This window comes from Ursus maritimus, unplaced genomic scaffold (assembly GCF_017311325.1).
Source record: "Ursus maritimus isolate PB19 unplaced genomic scaffold, ASM1731132v1 scaffold_26, whole genome shotgun sequence".
NCBI lineage: Eukaryota > Metazoa > Chordata > Mammalia > Carnivora > Ursidae > Ursus > Ursus maritimus.
Genome location: NW_024425119.1, coordinates 8538324 through 8561796, shown reverse-complemented (window position 1 = coordinate 8561796; position 23473 = coordinate 8538324). Strand labels below are relative to the sequence as shown.

Below are 23473 nucleotides of genomic sequence, written 5' to 3'. Positions count from 1 at the left end.
GAAGTACTGATTCCTCTCCCAAATCTTCAGATCGTTTCCTTCCTTCCTTAGTCTTCTCCATCTTAGTAAACATTATCACTATTCATCCTTTTATAAAAGCCAAAATGCTAGGAGTTCTTCAGGATTTCTCTTTCCCATACCTTCCACATTTAACACAACAGCAGGTATTGTCAGCTTTACCTCCAAAATATACCCAGACTTCTTCCACTCTCTACTGCCCCACCCTTGTCAAAACCATCATAATTTGTCACTTCATCTATTGCAGTAAGTCTCTCTCTCTTTTTTTTTTTAAGATTTTATTTATTTATTTGACAGAGAGAGATAGCCAGTGAGAGAGGAAACACAAGCACGGGGAGTGGGAGAGGAAGAAGCAGGCTACCAGCCAAGGAGCCTGATGCGGGGCTCGAACCCATAACGCTGGGATCATGCCCTGAGCCAAAGGCAAGACGCTTAACGACTGCGCCACCCAGGCGCCCAAAGGCTCTCTCTTTTTAAAGATTTTATTTATTTTTTAAAAGTGATCTCTCCACCCAACATGGGGCTTGAACTCACAACCCTGAGATCAAAAGCCACATGCTTTATTGACTGAGCAAGCCCGGCACCCCAGCAATACGTCTTTTAATCAGTCTTACTGATTCATTCTTATCCTATAATTCATTCTTCACAGAGGTATCAAAACTAGATCTGGCCCCTACTTCTCTCTTTCCTGCCTTATTTCTACCACTATTCCCCTGATTCACTAAGCTCCAGCCATATTAGGCCATTTTTCTGTCCCTCTATTATATGAATTCCATTTCTACTGCAGGGCCTGCCTGGAGATGTCTTCAAATGCCAGATTCCTTTAGGTCTTATCATTATCTGAAATTATTTCTTTGGTCATTGTCTGTCCCTATTTCAACAGGGACCTTGTCTATCAACATTACTTGACCCATATTCTTAATATCTAAAAGGAACTTGATACATACTAGATGCTCAATTAATATTTGTTGAATAAATGGATAATCAAATAATAATATAGATGAACTGAATTAACTTCTTACATTTGGTAGGAAATTGGATAATTACAGATTGCTGAGCATTATGAATGACTCAGTGAGATTGATGACTGTGAATTTATTTTTTAATTTTATTATTATTTTATTTTTTAAAAAAGATTTTATTTATTTATTTGAGAGAGAGGGTGAGAGAGAGAGAGCAAGAGAGCATGAGTGGGGTGAGGGGCAGGAAGAGGAGCAGGCTCCCCACTGAGCAGGGAGCCTGATGCAGGGCTCAGTCCTGGGACTCCGGGACCATGGCCCAAGCCAAAGGTAGATGGCCAACTGAATGAGCCACCTAGGTGCCCCTTTTTAAATTTAAAAAAAAATTATTTATTTATTTATTTGAGAGAGAGAGAGAACACAAGTGATAGGGGAGCGAGAGGGAACAAGAAAATCTCAAGCAGACTCTGTGCAGAGCACGGAGTCTGACGTGGGGCTCGATCTCACAACCTGAGCAGAAATCAAGATTGGTCACTTAACCAACTGAGCCGCCTGGGTAACCCAATGACTGTGCATTTATAACAGTATCTATCCTCTTTCTAGTTTGTTCACTTTTTTCAGCATGCAGGGTGTAGTGTCAAAGAAGCCTAAACCAATCCTGGGGGTTTTTAGGGCGGTGAGGACTACTGGGCAAGAGTCTCAGGAATCTGGTATTTGAAGACAACTCCAGGCAGGCCCTGTGGCAGAAATGAAATTAATATAATAGAAGGACAGAAAAAAGATTCCGACAACCAAGCAGTTATATGCAGAGGGTTTAAGTACAGGAAATGACATCTCTCTACAGGAGTATTGCGCAAGATTCTAAGGTACGGAGAAAATACTTCATCCAGAGAAACAAACCTTTGCCAGCCTTTTCAAACTCCAGTCTCACCCCTGTCCTCCTCATTTACCCAGATGACCAGAACCCATGCTTTTTAAGAAAACGGATTTGGTTAGTTTTCATACCTTACCCTCACCTCACCCTTAATCCAATTCATTCTAAAATCCTGCCTATTTTAGAAATTTTTATCTTCCATATCTTATCCCATCTCTGATCCAGGACACTGTTCCATCTATTATTTCCATTTCTGTCTTAATTTTCTCACTTTCTGCTTGTCCTCTCTTGCTGCCAACGAAATTCTAAAGTACTTCCATCCTGAAATTCTTCCTATACCTCAACTTCTCTAAAGTACTCTGTCAAGGTACTCCTTACTATTGAATTCCTCCAAAAGAGTGATTTATACTTCCTGTTTCTATTTCTTACCCCCCCACTTAGCATCAACATATTTCAGAATAGCTAGTGGTCTGCATAGAAGTTCAGAACTTTATATGAAATTACATACCTGCCACCAGCAATATCTTTGGTAAGACTAGAATTTTATTTTATTTTATTTTATTTTATTTTATTTTATTTTTATTTTTTTTAAAGATTTTATTTATTTATTCGACAGAGACAGAGACAGCCAGCGAGAGAGGGAACACAAGCAGGGGGAGTGGGAGAGGAAGAAGCAGGCTCATAGCGGAGGAGCCTGATGTGGGGCTCGAACCCAGAACGCTGGGATCACGCCCTGAGCCGAAGGCAGACGCTTAACCGCTGCGCTACCCAGGCACCCCAAGACTAGAATTTTATTTATTTTATGAAATAAGGCTATGGCCTCTGCCTATGGCTACATGCTTGTGAGAAGATATGGTTTCCCCTCAAGCAGACATTCTTTCATCTGGAGAAAAGAGGTAGGTCCATAAAAAGGAAACCAGAACTCTTACATGTATGTATGAGGAAACTAGACCTCGTTCCCTTAGACTTTGAGTTTGATGTTTGAGGACCCGCCAAGAAGTACAAGGTTGGCCTCTGATACATGGAACTAGGCCAAGGGCTTCTCAGCAAGATAGGTCTTCCCTGAACCACTTCACTGAAAGAGAAGTATCTATTAATCATAACTTTTGTAATGTTCTTTTTCTCTTCTTTTATCTCCTAGTCTTTGGAAAGTCTTGCTACGACATTCCAGGCTTATCTCAGTTATATTAAGTATTGGAGTGTAGAGACAGAATTAGAGGAAAAGAAAAGCACTCTGCCCTCCTTGTGCCCCTTCCTTGAGGCTACCAAGATGGTAGGTAGTGTCTTTAGCAATAATTTCCAAAGAAAAAACGTTTTTGCTTGAAGGTTCAAGCATTCTTCCCCACATTCCACTGCAACCTCTCTGCTGAAGCTTCAGTTGCAAAAGACATGAATAACCTGATTGTAAAACCAGTGATCTTCTTAGCTATTGTCCAATGGAAACTCTTTTCATCATTTAAACTGTTATGAGCCCCCCAATCTCTTTCAGTTTCCACACCATTTTCTAGGTAGTCTTCAACTTTTCTAATTCTTAGTTCTATTTTTTTCCCCTTGGTTCTTCTTCCTCAATGACTCTTAAACATCAGGTTCATTTTCGAACAGCTTCTTGTGCTCTCAACCTCTCTCACAGAAGAAGGGACTTCAAAATTTGGTTTTCGCTCAAAATATTCTTTTTTTTTTTAAGATTTTATTTATTTACTTATTTATTTGAGAGAGAGAGAGAGCACGAGACCAGGGAGGGTCAGAGGGAGAAGCAGACTTCCCTCTGTGCAGGGAGCCCGATGCAGGGCTCGGTCCTGGGACTCTGGGATCATGACCTGAGCCGAAGGCAGATGACTGAGCCACTCAGGCACCCCAAACAAACTTTTCAATTCCAGACCAAATGTGTAATTGCCTGTTATGAATCTCCGCCTGGATATCCTATACATACCTCAAGCTCAACATGCTCAAAACTGATCTTCCAAATCTGCTTGTGCTTTTCCTCCCCGAACTGATTTCCCCACTTGGGTTAATGGCATTACTAATTATCTAGCTCCTAAACGAAAACTTCTGATGCTTCGATTTCCTTCACTTTCAATCTGCCAAGTACTTTCAAATCTGCTTTCAAAAAATGTCCCTCAATACTGGACTAGTTATTGACAAGATCAAATTTTACTTTGAAAATGGTGCTGTTTACAACTGCATATCCATGAACATAAGAATGAAGTTGGACTCCTTCCTCACACTATACATAAAAATTAACTCAGAATGGTTCACAGATCTAAATGTAAACCTTTTTGACCCAAGGAAGAAGCTTTTTGTGATATAATATCAAAAGTACAAGTAAGGAAAGAAAAATGAGATAAATTGGACTTTATCAACATAAAACTTTAGTGTTTGAAAGAATACCACCAAGAAAGTAAAAGAACAACCTATATAGTGTGAGAAAATAGAATTCATATATCTGATAAAGAATATATCTAGAATATATAAGAATTTACAACTTGGGGGGTACCTGGGTAGCTCAGTCGGTTGAGTGTCTGACTCCTGACCTCAGCTCAGGTCTTGACTCAAGGTTCTGAGTTCAAGCCCCATCTTGAACCAAAAAACAAAAAAACCAGTATTTACAACTTGGGGCACCTGGTTGGCTCAGTCAGTAGAGCATGTGATTTGTGATCTTGGGGTTGTGAATTTGAGTCCCACATTGGGCGTAGAGCTCACCAAAAAAAAAAAAAAAAAAAAAAAAAAAAAGCATCTACAACTTAACAAAAAGATAATCCAATTAAAAATGGGCAAAGGACTTGAATAAACATGTCTCCAAAGAAGATACACAAATGGCCAATAAGCAAAAAACATCTTTAGTCTTTGAGGAAATGCAAATTGAACTCATATTGAGATGCCAATTTACACGCACTAGAATAGCTATAATAAAAAAGACAAAATAACGACTGTTCCAAGGATATGGAGAAATAAGAATCTTCACAATTACTGCGGAGTATGTAAAATGGTGTGGTGCTTTGGAAAATAGTTAAATACAGAGTTACTATATGACCTAGCAATTTCACTCCAACGTATGTATTCAAGGGAACTGAAAACCTCTGTTCACATAAAAACATGCACAAAAATGTTCATAACAGCATTATTCACTATAGTCAAAAATGGAAGAAGCCCAAATGTTCATTTAGTGATCAATGGATAAATAAATGCAGTATAACCATCATATAATTAAATATTATTTATTCATAAAAAGGAATGAAGTACAGGTTACAACCTGGATGAATCTTGAACAACACCATGCTAAGTAAAAGAGGCCAGTCACAAAAGATCATGTATTTTATGATTCCCTTCATGAAATGTCCAGAACACGCAAATCCATAGGGACAGAAAGTAGTTTACGGTTGCCAAGGGCTGGGAAAGATTAAGGAGGAATGCAGAAAGACTGCTAATGATTATGGGGCTTCTTCTGGGTGATAAAATGTTCTAAAATTGATTAATGGTTGCAAATCTCTGTGAATATACTAAAAACCCATGAATTGTAACACTTTAAGTAGGTGAGTTCTATTCCCCATACTCATAGTCACTGCCTTTATTTGCAGTGAATACTAACTAGTCTCATTTTCTTCAATTTTCCCAGGTATAATCATAAAACTCACAACACTATAGTTGCCTTTTTTAAAAGATTTTATTTATGTATTTGAGAGAGAGAGAGCTTGGGGGAGGGGTGAGGAGCAGAGGGAAAGGGACAAGCAGACTGAGCTGAGCAGGGAGCCCAACTCCGGGCTTGATCCATGACCCTGAGATCGTGACCTGAGCCGAAATCAAGAGTCAGACACTTAACCCATTGAGCCACCCAGGCACCCCTATAGTTACTTTTTTAAAAAATTTAAAAATTTAAAATCTGTTCTAAGCAAAACACGTAACGTGCAAATTATAAAGGAGAAACCTTATAAATATGACCACATAAAGTTAAAACTTTCTTTTGTGATAAAACACCATCAAATTAAAAAAAAATTGGCAAAGAAGTGTGCAATTCATAGGACAAAGGCTTAATTTTCATAATATACAAAGAAATCTTTCAGAGCAATAAAAAAAAAAAGCAAACAATAAAAGACAATAATAGGCCAAACACAGGAACAAGCATTCGTACAGGAAGAATTAGTAATGGCCAAAACAAAAAGACACCCAAATTTGAGTAACAAAACAAATGAAAATAAAAAGGGTTTTGTTTTTTTGTTTTTTGTTTTGTTTTGTTTTTTGTTTCTCCTATAGGGATTGGTAAAAATTATGACGACTGACAATACCGAGGCCTGGCTCAAGTTTTAGAAGATAGACACTTGGAATAAATGTAAAATTTATAAACCTTTTTAAACAGCAGCTTGACAATATCTACTAAAACTTGAATATTTATACTTTTTGACCCATGATTTCTACTGTGCAGTGATCCTACAAAATACTGCCGCAGTATAATAGAATAAAGTACAAAGATGACCACTGTAGCATTGAATTGGAGGAAAAGTCTGGAAACAAGACAAATGTCTAAGGAAATTTGTTTTTTAAAAAATGTTGCCTATAATCTCATCTTGCACTATTACTCTCCTTTACTTACCAGTTATGACACTGATATTTTATTTCAATTTCCCAAAAAATACCAAGCTCTGTTGCACCTTAGGGGCCTAGAAATATGTTCCCTCTGCCAAGAATGCTCTTTTCTTCCAAACCTAGCATATTCTTTCAGGTCCCAACTTCAATGTCTAAGAAAGGCCTTCCCTGCTCACTCTTCCTAAAGAAGATCCTTCTCTGTTAATTTCTGTTTTAAGTGCTTGTTGCTTCCTTCAATGCCCAGCTTGGTCTCTTTGCTGTAGAGTGGGCTCTTAATAACTGTAGAATGAATAAATGGTATAGCTATCAATAAAAATACTATGTCATTATTAAAAAGAATAAAATATAACTACATATACTGATTGAAAACATGTCTAGGTATATGTTTCTTCACTGTCTTTTTTATTCTTTTTTTTTTTTCAAGTGCACGCTATGCCCAATATGGGGCTCGAACTCACAACCCCGAGATCAAGAGCCTCATGCTCCACTGACTGAGCCAGCCAGGTGCCCCTCTTCACTGTATAGTTTTAAAATAATATATATTCATTGTTTAAAAAGGTAAAAAGTACACAAATATAAAAAGTAAAAAGTTAAAGACAGGCACTGCATTCCTATTCAATTTCAAGATTAGCTGGTTGAACTTTGGGGGTGTATATACACAATACGTGAGCACACATACATATACACACATTATAGGTGAATACGTACACACGCTCTCTGTATTATGTATAATTTAAAAAATGGTGCTATATAAATACATATATCATTTTACCATTCTGATATTTTTTTCACTCAACAATGTATCACGAGCATTCTTTCGTATCAGTACACTTCCATATTCTACACAGTGGCCCATAATATGGTAGCAGACACCATAATTTTTTGTCCATTTAGGATGCATTGCTATTGCAAATAATGCTGCAGTAAACATCTTTGTGCATTTATCCTTGTGAACTTTTTTTTTTAAAGATTTTATTTATTTATTTATTTGACAGAGAGAAAGCCAGTGAGAGAGGGAACACAAGCGGGGGGAGTGGGAGAGGGAGAAGCAGGCTACCCGCTGAGCAGGGAGCCCGATGCGGGGCTCGATCCCAGAATGCTGGGATCACACCCTGAGCAGAAGGCAGACGCTTAACGACTGAGTCACTCAGGCGCCCCTATCCTTGTGAACTTCTGAGAGAGTTTTGTAGGAAAAATTTATAGATATGAAATTACTACTTCAAAGGTAGACATATTTTAAATTTTGAAAAAAACTGGTAGATTTCCCTTTAAGGTACGAATTTTTATTCCTACGAAGTGTGTAGTGTTTCTTATATCTCCACCAAACTAAATATTGATCACTCTTTTTTTTTTTTTCTGAGAGAGAGCTAGTACACATGGGGGGGAGGGGCAGAGGGAGAGAGAGAATCCTAAGCAGGCTCCCCACAGAGCCTGATGCAACACGAGGCTCAATCTCATGACCCTGCGATCACGACCTGAGCCAAAATCGGGGGTCAGACGCAACTGACTGAGCCACTCAGATGTCCCTTAATCATTCTTTTAAATTTGCCCAGTCTCATGGGTAAAAATAGGATATCATGTTTATGCTGATTATTATTAGTGGAGTATATTTACATATGCTCCTGTTTTTGTTGTAGTTGATAATGTGTATGTGATCTGCCTCCTCATGGAAGATACTCACTACGGGGCGCCTGAGTGGCTCAGTCGGTTAAGCATCTGCCTTCGGCTCAGGTCAAGATCTCAGGGCTCTGGGATCGAGCCCCACGTGGAGCCCCACAGCCAACCCTGGGTCTGGCTCCTTGCTCAGCAGGGAGTCTGCTTCTCCCTGCCCCCCCCCAACCCCCACTTGTGGTCTCTCTCTCTCTCTTTTAAATAAAATCTTAAAAAAAAAAAGATACTATTACTTCAAAAAAGGCGAAATATGGTTAGAATGATCTCATTCTTGTGAATTAATGAGTTATATATAAACGCATTACACACATGTACATGTGCACAGGAAATAATATGGAACAGTGCACCAAATGGTTAATTCCAGTGAGTGAGATTATAAAGACCTTTCAGCACTTTATCTGACATATATTTTTCTGGAATAAATGGAGGAAAAAAAAAAGAATTAAGCATGTTTTGTTTTGTGGTAATAAGTAATAGAGAAAAATATTTTTAAACACTGATCTAATTACATCACTGTTGTGCTCAAGATTCTTCAATGATTGCCTGTAGTATAAAATTCATATTGATTAATGAGGTACTCAAAAATCTCACACAACTGACCTTTATTTCCATCCTCCTCATTCACTCCTACTTTATCTGGTCACACAGATTATCTCTGTACTCTTTTTTAAAAAAAAAAATATTTATTATTTATTTATTTTTTTTTTTTTTGAGAGAGAGAGGGAGCAGGGGGAGGGGAGAGGGAGAGGGAGACAAGCAGACTCCCTGCCAAGCGGGGAGCCTCATGCGGGTCTCGATCCCAGAACCCCAAGATCATGACCTGAGCCAAAATCAAGAGTCAGACGCTTAGCTGACTGAGCTGCCCGTGAGCCCCACCTCTGTCCTCTTTGTGTTATATTTTCTCTCTCTGAAATATGGTTACATACTGCTTCTGCCAGTTGCCATACCTTGAAGGCCCAGCTCAGAAGTCCCTCCACTTGTGCTCTTTTCAGTGCCCAGAAACAATTAATTATGCTCCCCTGAGTACTTACACTGTACCTTTTTTTTTTTTACAGTTCTATTATAAGACTAGCCATAACCTTGTTATGTATTAAACTTGAATGCACACATTAATTTCTTTAGTTTCCCTTCATCTTCTCCCAGCACTCAGTACAGGGCCTAGAATTATAAAGCAGTAGTTATGTAGGGCAGAATGGCAATAGGCCATGTCACTACAGAATTACCAGCCTTACGAGAGAGAGAAGCATAGGACACCCATGAGACTCATAAACTCCCATGGTGACACCACAGAAGACTGCAGATTGTGTCTGCACAGCCCAGATTACCACACGCATCGGAGTTTACGTGATGCTTCCCCCACACCCCAGCAGTGCATGACTTCCTATCACGCATGGGGGACTTGGGGGACAGATACAAAATTCAGGCAGAAGAAAGGGTGTGACAGTGTCCGGGAAGGCTTCCTCTTTGAGAAGATAAGTTGAGAAAGACCTGAAGGCTTGCAACTAGTTGCCCTGACAATATAGGAGGGAGGGAGATCGCAGAAAATAGTGTTCTAGGTTGAGGATACAGTGTGAGAAAGAGCTTGAAGGATAGAGTATGGTATGTTTGTGATCCTGCAAAAATTTCTGCATCGAAGTGTAGAGGACCAAGGGATGAGAAGAGGCTGGGAAGCAAGAAGGGATCATATCACGCATGGCCTAATACGCTAGGTTAAGGAGTTTGGACTTTATTCTGAGTACCACAGAGATCTAGCAGGTTTAGCACACTAATAACATGAGCATGAATTTTAGAAAGATTACTGACTAAGATTACTAAAACTCTTTGGGGGCTTTTATATGAATAGATGACAATGACTTGAACTGAGGTACTGGCAGGTGGGCTCAGAATACCAGGTATCGAAAGGACTTAAAACATAAACCTCATGCCAACCTCTGTTTTCAAGTAAATTTCCTTGAGAGGCAGATCCTATGATTTCTTGTTTGATTTGGTTTTCCCTAGACTTCTTTTTTTTTTTTTTAAAGATTTTATTTATTTATTTGACAGAGAGAGACAGCCAGCGAGAGAGGGAACACAAGCAGAGGGAGTGGGAGAGGAAGAAGCAGGCTCCTAGCGGAGGAGCCTGATGTGGGGCTCGATCCCATAACACCGGGATCACGCCCTGAGCCGAAGGCAGGCGCTTAACCGCTGTGCCACCCAGGCGTCCCGGTTTTTCCTAGACTTCTGATGGCAAAAATAAGATATAAAAATAGTTGTGACAAAGCAAGAAAAATAATACAGAACCTGACCTGGGGGTCTTCATTCAATAAACATTTACTGATCAACTATTATAAATTGAGTCTTTGGCACAATTCTCTGTATACCCGTAGACAGACATTCTTATGACTAAAAGCCTCTGGTAAGCTCGAAGATATGAGCTAGCTGATCATGGAGAAGAGACCTCTGAGAGCTGGCAGCCCTCCTTGTAAAGTCTTTTAGAAAATATTTCAGCTAATCTCAGTTTGTTTCTCCAGAACACAGGCAAGGTTATATATTCATTAGAAGATCAGGTGCTGACTAACTCCCCTTTAGCATTCATGACCTTGAATTCTATTGGCTTGGGAAGAATAACCTCTCATTTATCCACTACAAGGAGCCTGTGCGGATTGACCTCTCCCCACCCCCCACCCCCCACGTTGGAAAGAGCTATTCTTCCTCAGGCACGCCACACTTTCACCATGGGGATTTCCCCATGTCTGGGGCATGTTTATTTTCATCTCTAATTGTTCCATATCACTTTCTTTGTCCTGCTTGGCTTTTATCACCGTCACTTTGGAGGCATAGGTAACACTTTATAACTTAAGAACAAAACTATTTGGAATGTTGGGTACTCAGACAGGGAGAGGTGTCTGGGAGGGAGCCTAGGCAAGAAAAGGGAAAAGGTGAGGTACACTGACACCCCCTGGCAGTAGGTAGGGGAATGTCCATCTGCAAAGTCCTGGAGGACAATGGTTCTTGCTTAAGAGTCAGAGTCAGCTTCTAGAAACAAAAAATTAGACAGTCTCTAAGGTCTTCCAATTTAAAAATTTTACAATTTGCACTGAAAGATTTCACCAACATATCTATTCATAAGGTAGACAGGTAAAGAGAAATCATTCTTCATTGAAATTAGGATTGAGGACTTGAGACTCAGAAAAATCTTGGAATAACAGAAGTTAAATTTCTGGGATTCCCTACAGTTCCTTCAGTAGCTTCCTATACAAGTTACCCAAAACATTAACAACGTTTTGCCTCTAACTTTTGGCTCCTCGTATAATCCAATCGCCAGGGAGACAAAATTACAGGCATACCTTGTTTTACTGCACTTTGCTTTACTGTGCTTTGCAGATACTGCATTTTTTATAAATTTAAGGTTTGTGGCAACTCTGGATTGAGCAAGTCTGTCAGCACCACTTTTCCAACAGCATTTGCTCACTTGGTATCTCTGTCATATTTGGTAATTCTCACAATATTTCAAAATTGTTCATTATTACTATATTTGTTATGGTGACCTATGATCAGTGATCTTTGATGCTACTATTGTAATTGTTTTGGGGTGCCCCCAGTTGTGCCCGTATAAGATGATGAACTTAACAGAGAAATGTTGTGTGAATCCTGACTGCTCCACTCACTGGCCATTCCCCTGACTCTCTCCCTCCCCTCGGGCCTCCCAATTCCCTGAGACAGAGCAATATTGAAATGACATCACTTAATAACCCTATGATGGTCTCTAAGCGTTCAAGTGAAAGAAGAGTTGTAACTCTCTTACTTGAAATCAAAGCTAAAAATGATTACGCTTAGTGTGGAAAGCACGTTGAAAGCTGAGATAGGCCTCTTGCACCAAACAGTTAACCAAGTTGTAAATACAAAGGAAAAGTTCTTGAAGGAAGTGAAAAGTGTTATTCCAGTGAACACGGAAATGATTAGGAAATGCAACAGTCTCGTTGCTGATATGGAAAAGTTTTAGTGATCTGGATAGAAGATCAACATTCCCTTGAGCCAAAGCCTAATCTAGAGCAACGCCCTAAGTCTCTTCAATTCTAGGAAGGCTGAGCAAGATGAGGAAGTTGCAGAAGGAAAGTTTGAAGCTAGCAAAGGCTGGTTCACGGGGTTCAAGGAAAGAAGCCATCTCTATAACATAAAAGTGCAAGGTGAAGCAGCAAGTGCTGTTGGAGAAGCTGCAGCAAGTTCTCCGGAAAATCGAGCTCAAGTCATTCATGAAGGCGGCCACACTAAACAACAGATGTTCAATGGAGACAGACAGCCTTCTACAGAAAGAGGGGGTTGGGAAGCCTGGGTGGCTCAGTCAGTTAAGCATCTGCGTTTGGCTCAGGTCATGATCCCAGGGTTCTGGGATCGAGTCCACATTGGGCTCCCTGCTCAGCGGGGAGCCTGCTTCTCTCTCTGCCTGAGGCTCCCCCTGCTCATGCTCTCTCTCTCTCTGTCAAATAAATAAATGAATAAAATCTGAAAGAAAGAAAGAAAAGAACGAAAGAAAGAAAGAAAGAGAAAGAAAAGAAAAGTAAGTGTCATTTAGGACTTTCATAGCTAGAAAGGAGAAGTCAGCGCCTGGCTTCAAACTTTCAGAGGACAGGCTGACCTTCTTGTAAGGGCTAACGCAGCTGGTGAGTAAGCTGAAGCCAATGCTCATTCACCATCTGAAAATCCTAGGGTCCTCAAGAATTATGCTAAGTCTACTCTGCCTGTGCTCTCTAAATGGAATAGCAAAACCTGGATGACAACATATCTGTTTACAACATGGTTTACTGAGTATCTTAAGCCCACTGTTGAGACCTACTGCCCAGAAGAAGAGAGTCCTTTCCAAATATGACTGCTCATTGATGATACACCTGGTCACCCAAGAGCTCTGATGGAGATGTCCAATGAGATTCACGCTGTTTTCATGCCTGCTAATACAACATCTATTCCGTAGCCTGTGAATCAAAGAATAAGTCTACTTCAAGTCCTATTATTATTATTTTTTTAATTTTTTATTATTTAAATATTTTATTTATGTGTCAGATACAGAGAGAGAGCCCAAGCTGGGGGAGTGGCAGGCAGAGGGAGAGGGAGGCTCCCTGCTGAGCAAGGAGCCTGATGCGGGGCTCTATCCCAGGACTCGGGGATCACGACCTGAGCTGAAGACAGCCACTTAACTGACTGAACCACCGAGGTGTCCTTATTATTATTTTTTAAATATTTATTTATTTATTTATTTATTTATTTATTTATTTATTTATTTGAGAAAGAGAGAGAATGTACAGGGAGAGGGGCAGAGGGAGAGCCAAAGAGAATCTCAAGCAGACTCCCTGCTGAGCACAGAGCCTGATGCAGGGCTTAATCCCAGGGCCCCGATATCACGACCTAAACCAAAAAAAAGAGTTGGATGTTTAACCAACTGAGCCACCCATGCACTCCTCAAGTCTTATTTAAGAAATACATTTTGTGAGGCTAACATAGCGATAGCTAACATAGAGAGTGATTCCTCTGATGGATCCGGGCAAAGCAAACCAAAAACCTTCTGGAAGGGATTTACCATTTTAAGATTTATTTATTTATTTTGATGGGGGGGAAGAGAGAGACTGTAAGTGTGAGGAGGGGGAGGGCCAGAGGAAGAGGGAGAGAATCCTTACGCAGCCTCTCTACCGAGTGCAGAGCCCAATGGGGGGCTTGATCCCAGGACCCTGAGATCATGACCTGAGCTAAAATCAAGAGCTGGATGCTTGGGGCGCCTGGGTGGCACAGCGGTTGGGCGTCTGCCTTCGGCTCAGGGCGTGATCCCGGTGTTATGGGATTGAGCCCCACATCAGACTCCTCTGGGAGCCTGCTTCTTCCTCTCCCACTCCCCTGCTGTGTTCCCTCTCTTGCTGGCTGTCTCTATCTCTGTCAAATAAATAAATAAAATCTTTAAAAAAAATGTAAAAAAAAAAAAAGAGCTGGATGCTTAACCAACTGAGGCATGCAGGCACCCCAGGGATTCACCATTTTATTTATTTATTTATTTATTTATTTCATTCACTCATTTGGATGCACCAGTTTAGATGCCATTAAGAACATTTGTGATTTGGGGCACCTGGGTGTCTCAGTTGGTTAAGCGTCTGTCTTCTACCTCTGCCTGCCTCTTCACCTGCTTGTGCTCTCTCTCTCTGTGTCAAACAAATAAAATCTTAAAAAAAAAAAAAAACTTCGTGATTCATGGGAAGAGTTCACAATATCAACATGAACAGGAGTTTGGAAGAAGGTAATTCCAACTTTCATTGATGACTTTGAGAAGTCATGAACTCAGTGGAGAAGGAACTGCAGATGGGGTGGAAACAGCAAGAGAACTACAGTCAGAAGTGGAGCCTGAAGATGGGACTGATTTGCTCCAATCACATGATCAAACTTGAGCAGATGAGGACTTGTTTCTTATGGAAGAGCAAAGAAAGTGGTTTCTTTCTTTCTTTCTTTCTTTTTTTTTTAAGATTTTATTTATTTACTTGAGAGACAGAGAGATAGCCAGCGGGAGAGGGAACACCGGCAGGGGGAGTGGGAGAGGAAGCAGCAGGTTCAGCTGGATGCGGGGCTCGATCCCAGGACCCTAGGATCATTACCTGAGCCGAAGGCAGACGCTTAATGACTGAGCCACCCAGGCGCCCCAAGAAAGTGGTTTCTTGAGATGGAATCTATTCCTGTTGAAGATGCTGTGAAGATTGTTGGAATGAAAACAAAGGATTGAGAATATTACATAATCTTAGCCGATAAGGCAGCAGCAGGGTTTGAGAGGATTGACTCCCATTTTGAAAGAAGTTCTATGAGTGAAATGCTAACGAACAGCATCGCACACTACAGAGAAAACATTTGTGAAAGGAAGAGTCAATCAATGGGGGCAGACTTCACTGTTTTCTATTTTAAGAAATTGCCATGGGGCACCTGGCTGGCACAGTTGGTAGAGCATGTGACTCTTGATCTGGGGTCTTGGGTTCAAGCCCCATGTCGGGCCTAGAGCTTACTTAAAAAAAAGAAAGAAAGAAATTGTCACAACCACCCCAGTCTTTAGCAACCAGCACCCTGATGAGTCATCAGTCCATTAACCTCAAGGCAAGACCCTCCACCAGCAAAAAGACTGCCACTCGTTGAAAGCTCAGATGAGGGTTAGTATTTTTAAGGAATAAAGTATTTTTAAATTAAGATACGTATATTGTGGACAACTGGGTGGCTCAGTCAGTTAAGCACCTGCCTTCGGCTCAAGTCATGATCCCAGGGTCCTGGGATCGAGTCCTGCATCAGGCTCCTTGCTGAGCAGGGAGCCTGCTTCTCCCTCTTCCTGCCACTACCCCTGCTTGTGCTCTCTCTCTCTCTGACAGATAAATAAAATCTTACTTATAAGAAAAGATATGTACATTGTTCTGTTAGCATGATACTAGTACACACTGAATGAACTATGGTATAGTGAACACATAAATTTTGTATGCACTGGAAAACCATAAAATTCATTTGACTTGCTTTATTGTGATATGTTTTGTTGTGCTGGTCCGGAACTGAACCTGCAATATCTCTGAGATACGTCTGTATTAACTAGGCAGTTTGTTTAAGTAGTGCAATGTGTCTTGAAGAAAAGTAATTCATTCTTACCATGAAGGATCAAAGAAACAAGGAGAGTTGCCAGATTTAGCAAAAAACAAACAGAATGCTATTAAAATTGAATTTCCTTTTTTCTTTCTCTTTCTTTCTTTCTTTCTTTCTTTCTTTCTTTCTTTCTTTCTTTCTTTCTTTCTTTTTCCCTTCCTTCCTTCCTTCCTTCCTTTGATTTTATTTATTCATTTGACACATAGAAAGAGAGTGAGAGAGAGAACACAAGCAGGGGGAGCTGCAGGCAGAGGCAGAAGCAGGCTCGCCACTGAGCAGGGAGCCCGATGGGGGGCTCGATCTCAAGACTCTGGGATCATGACCCGAGCTGCAAGCAGACGCTTAACCAACTGAGCCACCCAGGTGCCCAAAGCTGAATTTCAAATGAATAATAAATACTTTTTATACTATAAATACGTCCATGCAATGTCTGAGACATACTGATGCCAAAAGACTATTTTATCTGGCAACCCTAACCAGGCTGCTAAAGTTCCATCTCATAGGTTGTCAGGAGGATTAAATCAGATAAAACGGCAAAGTACCTAATACAATAACAATAAATAAAAGTTCTTCTTGCCTCTCCTTAGGCTGAGGAATATGATACAAATAATTTTCAATTATTCATGTGTAGATTGTCTCAGTCACCCAGCATACTTCTGGTTCATTTCTGCCTCACCCCCACCATCCATCTAGCTCAGCTACAGAAATGAAACATAAGAAAAATACTTAGTATTGAGTGAAACATGAGTATAAAAGGAAATTGGAGGGGCGTCTTGGTGGTCCAGTCAGTTAAGCATCTGCTCACGGCTCAGGTTCTGGGATCATGCCCAGCATTGGGCTCCCTGCTCAGCAGAGAGTCTGCTTTTCCCTCTCCCACTGCCTCTCCCCCCCACCCCCCCACTTGTGCTCTCTTTCTCTCCCTCTCTCTCTTTCTCAAATAAATAAAATCTTTAAAAATAAATAAATAAAAGGAAATCTGCTAATGGATAGTGGTCATAAATATTGTGGTTTAAGCGTACAATAGCTTCCATTAGCACAATCAGTTTTATCTTACACAGCTTCAGACGTTAGAATTTATTATGTAAGTGTAAGGGCTTATTACAAACTGTATGCCTTGGCTGAGTTCTGCTTTAAGGTTTAGATCCATAGAATCAGTGCTAGGCATTGAATTATGGGAAGACTGAATAACACGTATTAAAGTTCTTTGGAAATTGTAAAGCTCTGCGCTGTTGGCAGAGTCCCACAAAGCACCAGAAGTGAGGATTCCTTGAACCAGAGGTCAGGAGATGGCTTCATCACACAGGGGTCATTCTTCAGAGGCATTTCTCTTCATATGCAGCTTCGGAAATCAGAGTGCTGTTTGCACAGCAAAATGACTTCATCTTTTCCCTGGGTAACTCCTTAACTCCCACTCTGGACATTAGGCAACCCATCTTTACCTCCTAAGAGAGTTATGTCAATTGCAGTTCATGCCAATTGCAGTTCCTATTTTCTGATGACAGGGCTTTTGGGTTTTGTTGTTTAAAGATCCATTGTCAACATCCCTCACCAGAATGTTACATTTGTTACAGCTAATGAACCGACACTGACATATCATTACTCAACATCCATAGTTTACATTAGGGTGTTGCACATTCTATGTGTCTGGACAAACGTATAATGACTTGTATCTCCCATTACAGTAACATGCGGTGTAGTTTCAGTGCCTTAAAAATCCTCTATGCTCCACCTACTCATCCCTTCCTTCCCTTCCAACCCACTTTTAATGAAATAATTTTCTACATCTTCAACTTTCATGTGTTTCCTTTCATAAAACAGCTTTTCTTACGAATGTGCCTGATTTGCTCTTTTTTCTTTCCCACTTGTCACTGCTTTCTCCTCCTTTGTAAAAGAAAAACATATCTCTAACCCATCTTAAATTTTTGCTGTGGTGCGATAGGCAAAATCCGAGCGCACACAGCTCCTGAGGGACAGAGCTGTGGCAGTCATTATGGCACTGATGGGAAATATTAAAGCAGGCAATCCCTGCCTTCAGCCAGCATTACTCAAAGTGTGATCATCCACGGATGGACACCATCAGCATCTCCGGGGGGTTCAGAAGACCAGCACATTTCCAGCTCCACCCTAGACCTGCAGAGTCAGAACGCCTGCAGGGTGGGGCCGAGAAATCTGTATTAACAAACCTTCCAAGTGACTCTTAAGTGTGCAAAAGTTTTATTTATTTATAACACAATTTATTTTTTTTTAAAGATTTTATTTATTTGAGAGAGAGAGAGAGCATGAGCGGGGTGGAGAAGTAGAGGGAGAGGAGAAGCAGACTCCCTGCTGAGCAGGGAGCTCCATCCCAGGACCCTGGGCTCACGACCTGAGCCGAAGGCAGACACTTGTGCTAAAGTTCTAGAAGCGTCAACTGGGAAAGAAACGCTATGCAGATTTCCATAGCTTTTGTCTCGCTTAGAATTAAGACGGAAGATGGCTGACACAGGGATATAAATTAACATTTTTACTTCAAATAAAAAACCTCAGACTTTTTGGACAGAAAGTGTGAATGGGCTTACTGGTTTGCCATTTAGTTCGTATTTCTCCCAACTCAATGAGCTATGTCTTTATCTAAAGGTTTCCAGACACAAAATTTTACAAGGCCTATGTGTACGGCTGTGCCGTTGAGGGGGGGAAGTGGAGGCTGAAACACGATTGTGCAGCTTTCTAGGGAGGCTGAAATATAGTCTGCAGTCCACTGGCCAGGCCCTGCTCTTCCGCCGAAAGGAGGGACATCTTTTTCTTTGCACAAGGGCATCATCCCTAGAAAACCTGTTCATTCAGCTTTTTCCCAGAGGGACAACTTTTCCAAATTTGCACAAAGGCACTGTAAAGTCTAGCAATGGCCCTCAAAGCACATAGTTAACATACTAGACTGCAAAAAATTAATCCCTGGAAGCTATTTAAACATTAAAATTTTTTATTTTAGATGTTAGTTTAAAAATGTGTGAGGAGGATATATACTTTTTCAAAATTATTCAAAATTGTGAGTAAATAAGTAAAAAAAAAAGAAGAAGAAGGAGAAGAAGATGATCACTGCTTCTGTCTTTCTTTCAGTATTGCTCTGGTGTCCACTTCCCACTGTAATACCGCAGGTCTGCAAGTCTCTTCCTTTCTCTGTGGTTCCGTCTTTTGGCCTTTACTTCTTCTTCTTAAGTATACTTGACACACAACGTAAAAATAGTTTCAGGTGTACAACATAGCGAATCCACAAGTCTGTATGGCACGCTACACTCACAGTAAGTGTGGTTACCATCTGCACCGCCTTTCATTCCCATGACTTATTCATTCCATAGCTGGAAGCCTGTATCTCCCACGCCCCTTCTCCCATTTTGCCCAACCTCATAACTCTTACCTCCCTTCTGGCAACCAAGAGTGTGTTCTCTGTATTTATGGGTCCGTTTCTGCCTTTTTGTTGTTGTTGTTCATGTGTTTGTTCATTTGTGTATTAGATTCCACATATAAGTGAAATCATATGGTATTTGCCTTTCTCTGTCTGACTTATTTCACTTAGTATAATAACCTCTAGTTCCATCCATGTTGTCACAAATGGCAAGATTTTATTCTTTTTTTATGGCTAATATTTCATTATATATACACACACTGCATCTCCATTTGCAAATATCTTTTCCCATTCAGTAGGCAGCCTTCTAGTTTCATTGATGACATTCTTCTCTGTGCGAATCTTCTTACTTTGGTGTAGTCCCAATAGATTATTTTTCCTTTTGTTTCCTGGCCTAGGAGAATGTGGCTAAGGCTGATGTCAAAGAGATTATTGCCTATGTTGTCCTCCAGGAGTTTTATGGCTGCAAGTCTCACATTTAGGTCTTTAAAGTTTATTGAGTTTATTGTTGTGTGGGGTGTAAGAAAACACGGCCTTTACTTCTTCTTTTTTTTTTTTTTTAAGATTTTATTTTTATTTATTTGACAGAGATAGAGACAGCCAGCGAGAGAGGGAACACAAGCAGGGGGAGTGGGAGAGGAAGAAGCAGGCTCATAGTGGAGGAGCCTGACGTGGGGCTCGATCCCATAATGCCGGGATCACACCCTGAGCCGAAGGCAGACGCTTTAACCGCTGTGCCACCCAGGCGCCCCCCAGCCTTTACTTCTTACACATCATATCCCTATGTTGAGACAGCTTCCTTTCATTTTCTTCCTGATTCCTTGCCTACATGTTCTCAGGTTTATTCTCTTCTCTTGAGGGCCTTGCCACTTCCATTACTAGGTCCATGACAACATTTCAAGCCTTAGTAAATACACCAATCCACACGTCCCTTGCCTCGCTTCAGCTATACTGCGCTAGATTTCCATTTCTGGGCCTCCCAAACCCACAGTACTAGGCAGGGTGCCGCAAGGATCTACACTGCCACCTGGTGGCCAACTATTAAAGACAGGGGGCGACGCCAGGGCGCTATTAACAACCTAGCAACGGAGCTGAAGGCGGATGCGCAGAAGCGCGAGTCGTGGGCGGAACAGACAGAGAGAACTCCGTCTTCTTTGCTAATAATATTTTCTCTGCCTGGAAAGATCTTTCCAAAAATTTCTCTCAAAATTCTCTCACCTTTCAAAGTCCGGCGTAAGTGCCACTCTTTCCATGATCCCCTTTCTGAACTTCCAAGTTAGAGTATCTCACTCCTGTTAAAGTACTAGTGACTGATTCGGCATCTCCCTTGTAATTCTTACGGAGCTCCACATTGCCTATTCCAAACGATATTCTCAAAACCTCTGATCCTTTGAGGTACATGCCATCAGGATACTGTAATCATCTGCTGATATCCTGGGTTACTTCCCCGCTTTCCGTGGAAATTTTAAGACCTGATTCATTCCTTTGGTTACACCACTCCTACCATCATCATTCCTAGAGACTTTGTCATCCATGGAAACAGTGTGCTGGCCTCTGGACTCCCTGTCCACTCATTTCCAGTCATCTCGTTTTCCAGCCTACCTCCGTCACTTACTCCCGTGGTGACCCCCCAGTCCGGGTCATTAATAATAAATGCATTCCTTCCAAAACCTCTGTTTCTGGCATCCCACGCTGACCATTAGTCACCCCCTCTGCAACAGCTTCTTAGTAGACGCAGGATCTCTAAGCCATCAGCTCTATTACGCTTTCATTGCTGATCACACTTCTTCTATTTTTACTTCCCACATCACCCAGCTTAAATTATTTCACTCATCACGGTACACACTCCTCTGCACAAACGTGCAATTCCCTGGCACTTCTTCCCTTCCTGTTGTATTTCTTGGTGAAATCCCCACCCTTGGTTAATTCCAGCCCTACTTACTCTGCTTGCTTCCACTCACTAACTAAGCAAACACAGGTGGGGAAATCCACAACCGTGCTAACTGGTCTCATATTAAATTTAGATGAAAATCTCAAGTGGGCTCTCAGCACTGCTCTGCAAAGCTTTATTTTTCAAAATCAATTAACTATTCTCCAAGAAAACAATTTCACACCTTTTCCTCGCTGTTGAAATGTCTAAGATCTCGTCTTCCTTTTTCACTCTCAATTGATAATCTCATTTCTAATTTCATTGGAAACCTAGAGAAGAGAAATTCTTCATTTTTGTACTTTGCTATCAAATCTACTAGTTTGCCTGTGTCAGTATCCACACATGCAGCTTCCCTGCTGTTAAAATGGATGACGTGTCTCTTGCTCCCATCTGTTACGGCCAGCCCCTCCACTAGAGAACTGGAGCCCTTTCCTTGTCTTACTCAAGGATTCTTTTTTTTTTAAGATTTTTATTTATTCATTTGAGAGAGAGAGCATACGAGCGAGAATACGAACAGGGGGAAGGGTCAGAGGCAAAGGGAGAAGCAGACTCCCCACTAGGCAGGGAGCCCAATGATGTGGGGCTAGATTCCAGGACACCGGGATCATGACCTGAGCCGAAGGCAGATGCTTAACGGACTGAGCCACCCGGGCATCTCCATACCAAGACTTTCCCTTAGATAAAGACAAAATTCAGAAAGGTGCAGACTTCAGGCAGGGTGAGAAGCTAGAGAGTCTTACACTACCTACAAGATTCTATTTCTTTCTTTTTTTTTTTAAATTATGTTATGTTAGTCACCATACAGTACATCATTAGTTTTTGACGTAGTGGTCCATGATTCATTGTTTGCGTATAACACCCAGTGCTCCATGCAATACGGGCCCTCCTTAATACCCATCACCAGGCTAACCCATCCCCCCACCCCCCTACAAGATTCTGTTTCTTAAGCAGGGAGGTGGGTGTAAGATGTTCATTAAAAAAAATCTTGCCTTTTTTACCAAGATGATGCTGAAAGTGAAGAAGGAAACCCCTCACCCTCCCAAAGCTGAAGCCAAAAGCAAAGGTTTTAAAGGCCAAAAAAGCAGTGCTAAGAGGTGTCCACACACTACGGCTCCAAAGGCAGCCCAAACGTTTCAGAAGAGCACCCCAGGGGAAACAAGCTTGACCACTATGCCATCATCAGTCTCCCTCGACCACTGACTCAGCCATGAAGAAGAAAGAAGACCACAACTTTCTTGGTTTCAGCTGTGGATGTCAAAGCCAACAAGTGCCAGACCAAAAGGGGCTGTGAGGAAGCTGTGTGACACTGACATAGCCAAAGCCAACGCCCTGATCGGGCCTGATGGAGAGAAGGAACGTGTTCAATGGCTCCTGACTGATGCTTTGGATGTTGCCAATGAAACTGGGGCATGTGAACTGAGTCTAGCCGGCTAATTCTAAATATGTTTATATATTTTTACCATAAAAATTCCGAAAACACATATATTCCTTGATAAAGAGGAAATGATTCTTCTCTCTACAGGAAGGAAATAAAGTCACTCTCAGGATGAACACCCCATATCTGGGCTCCAATGGCCAGTTCTCTATCTTTCCTACCCAACCTCTCAAAAACCTCTGACAAAACTAATCAAATAAGTTTCTTCCCTTGGCTTTTGATATATCAGTCTGCCCTGGTTTCTAGTTACTGCCTTTTCTTCCCATTTCTAAATGCTGGGACTGTCCCCAGTGTTCCAGTCCTTAAAACCCTTCTCTACATACACTCACGCGCTGGCTTGTCACCTCCAGACCCATGGCTTTAAGTACCATTTATATAAAAGCTCAGTCTCCAGTTTGGACCCGGTCTCTAAGCTACAGAATTGGATGTCTCCACAAGGAGGGCTAATGGGAATCTCAAACCCAGGACTGCTCTAGGCTCCTGCTCACTCCTCCACTAATCTGTGTTTCCTCCAGTTTTCCTACCTCAACCACTTAAGCTAAAAACAAAGGAACTAGTATTGAGTTCTGTATTACATTCACACCCTCTGCCTGATGCATTAGCAAGTCCTGCCTGCTGAACTGACTGCTTTCACTACCTGTTACTACCACCTTTACTCAAGTCAACATGAGCTCTACCAGTATGCCAATAACTGACCTGTCTGCTTTTGTATTTGCCCCCATACAGTTTATTCTCTAACCAACATGTTTAGTGACCTCTTAAAAAAGAGATTTTTTTAAAAGATTTTATTTATTTGAGGGGCGCCTGGGTGGCACAGCGGTTAAGCGTCTGCCTTCGGCTCAGGGCGTGATCCCGGCGTTCCGGGATCGAGCCCCACGTCAGGCTCCTCCGCTATGAGCCTGCTTCTTCCTCTCCCACTCCCCCTGCTTGTGTTCCCTCTCTCGCTGGCTGTCTCTATCTCTGTCAAATAAATAATAAAATAAATCTTTAAAAAAAAAAAAAA

The 23473-nt window shown here is 41.3% G+C and overlaps 1 long non-coding RNA gene across 1 annotated transcript in view; it reads right to left on the bottom strand.

Annotated features, from left to right (window-relative positions):
- Positions 1 to 18073: 18073 nt before the first annotated feature.
- LOC121105393 overlaps positions 18074 to 23473 on the bottom strand; it is a 14543-nt gene continuing 9143 nt past the window's right edge. Inside the window, exon 3 of the long non-coding RNA XR_005837831.1 lies at positions 18074 to 18923. This is a non-coding gene — a long non-coding RNA (uncharacterized LOC121105393). The remainder of the gene's footprint in view (positions 18924 to 23473) is intronic.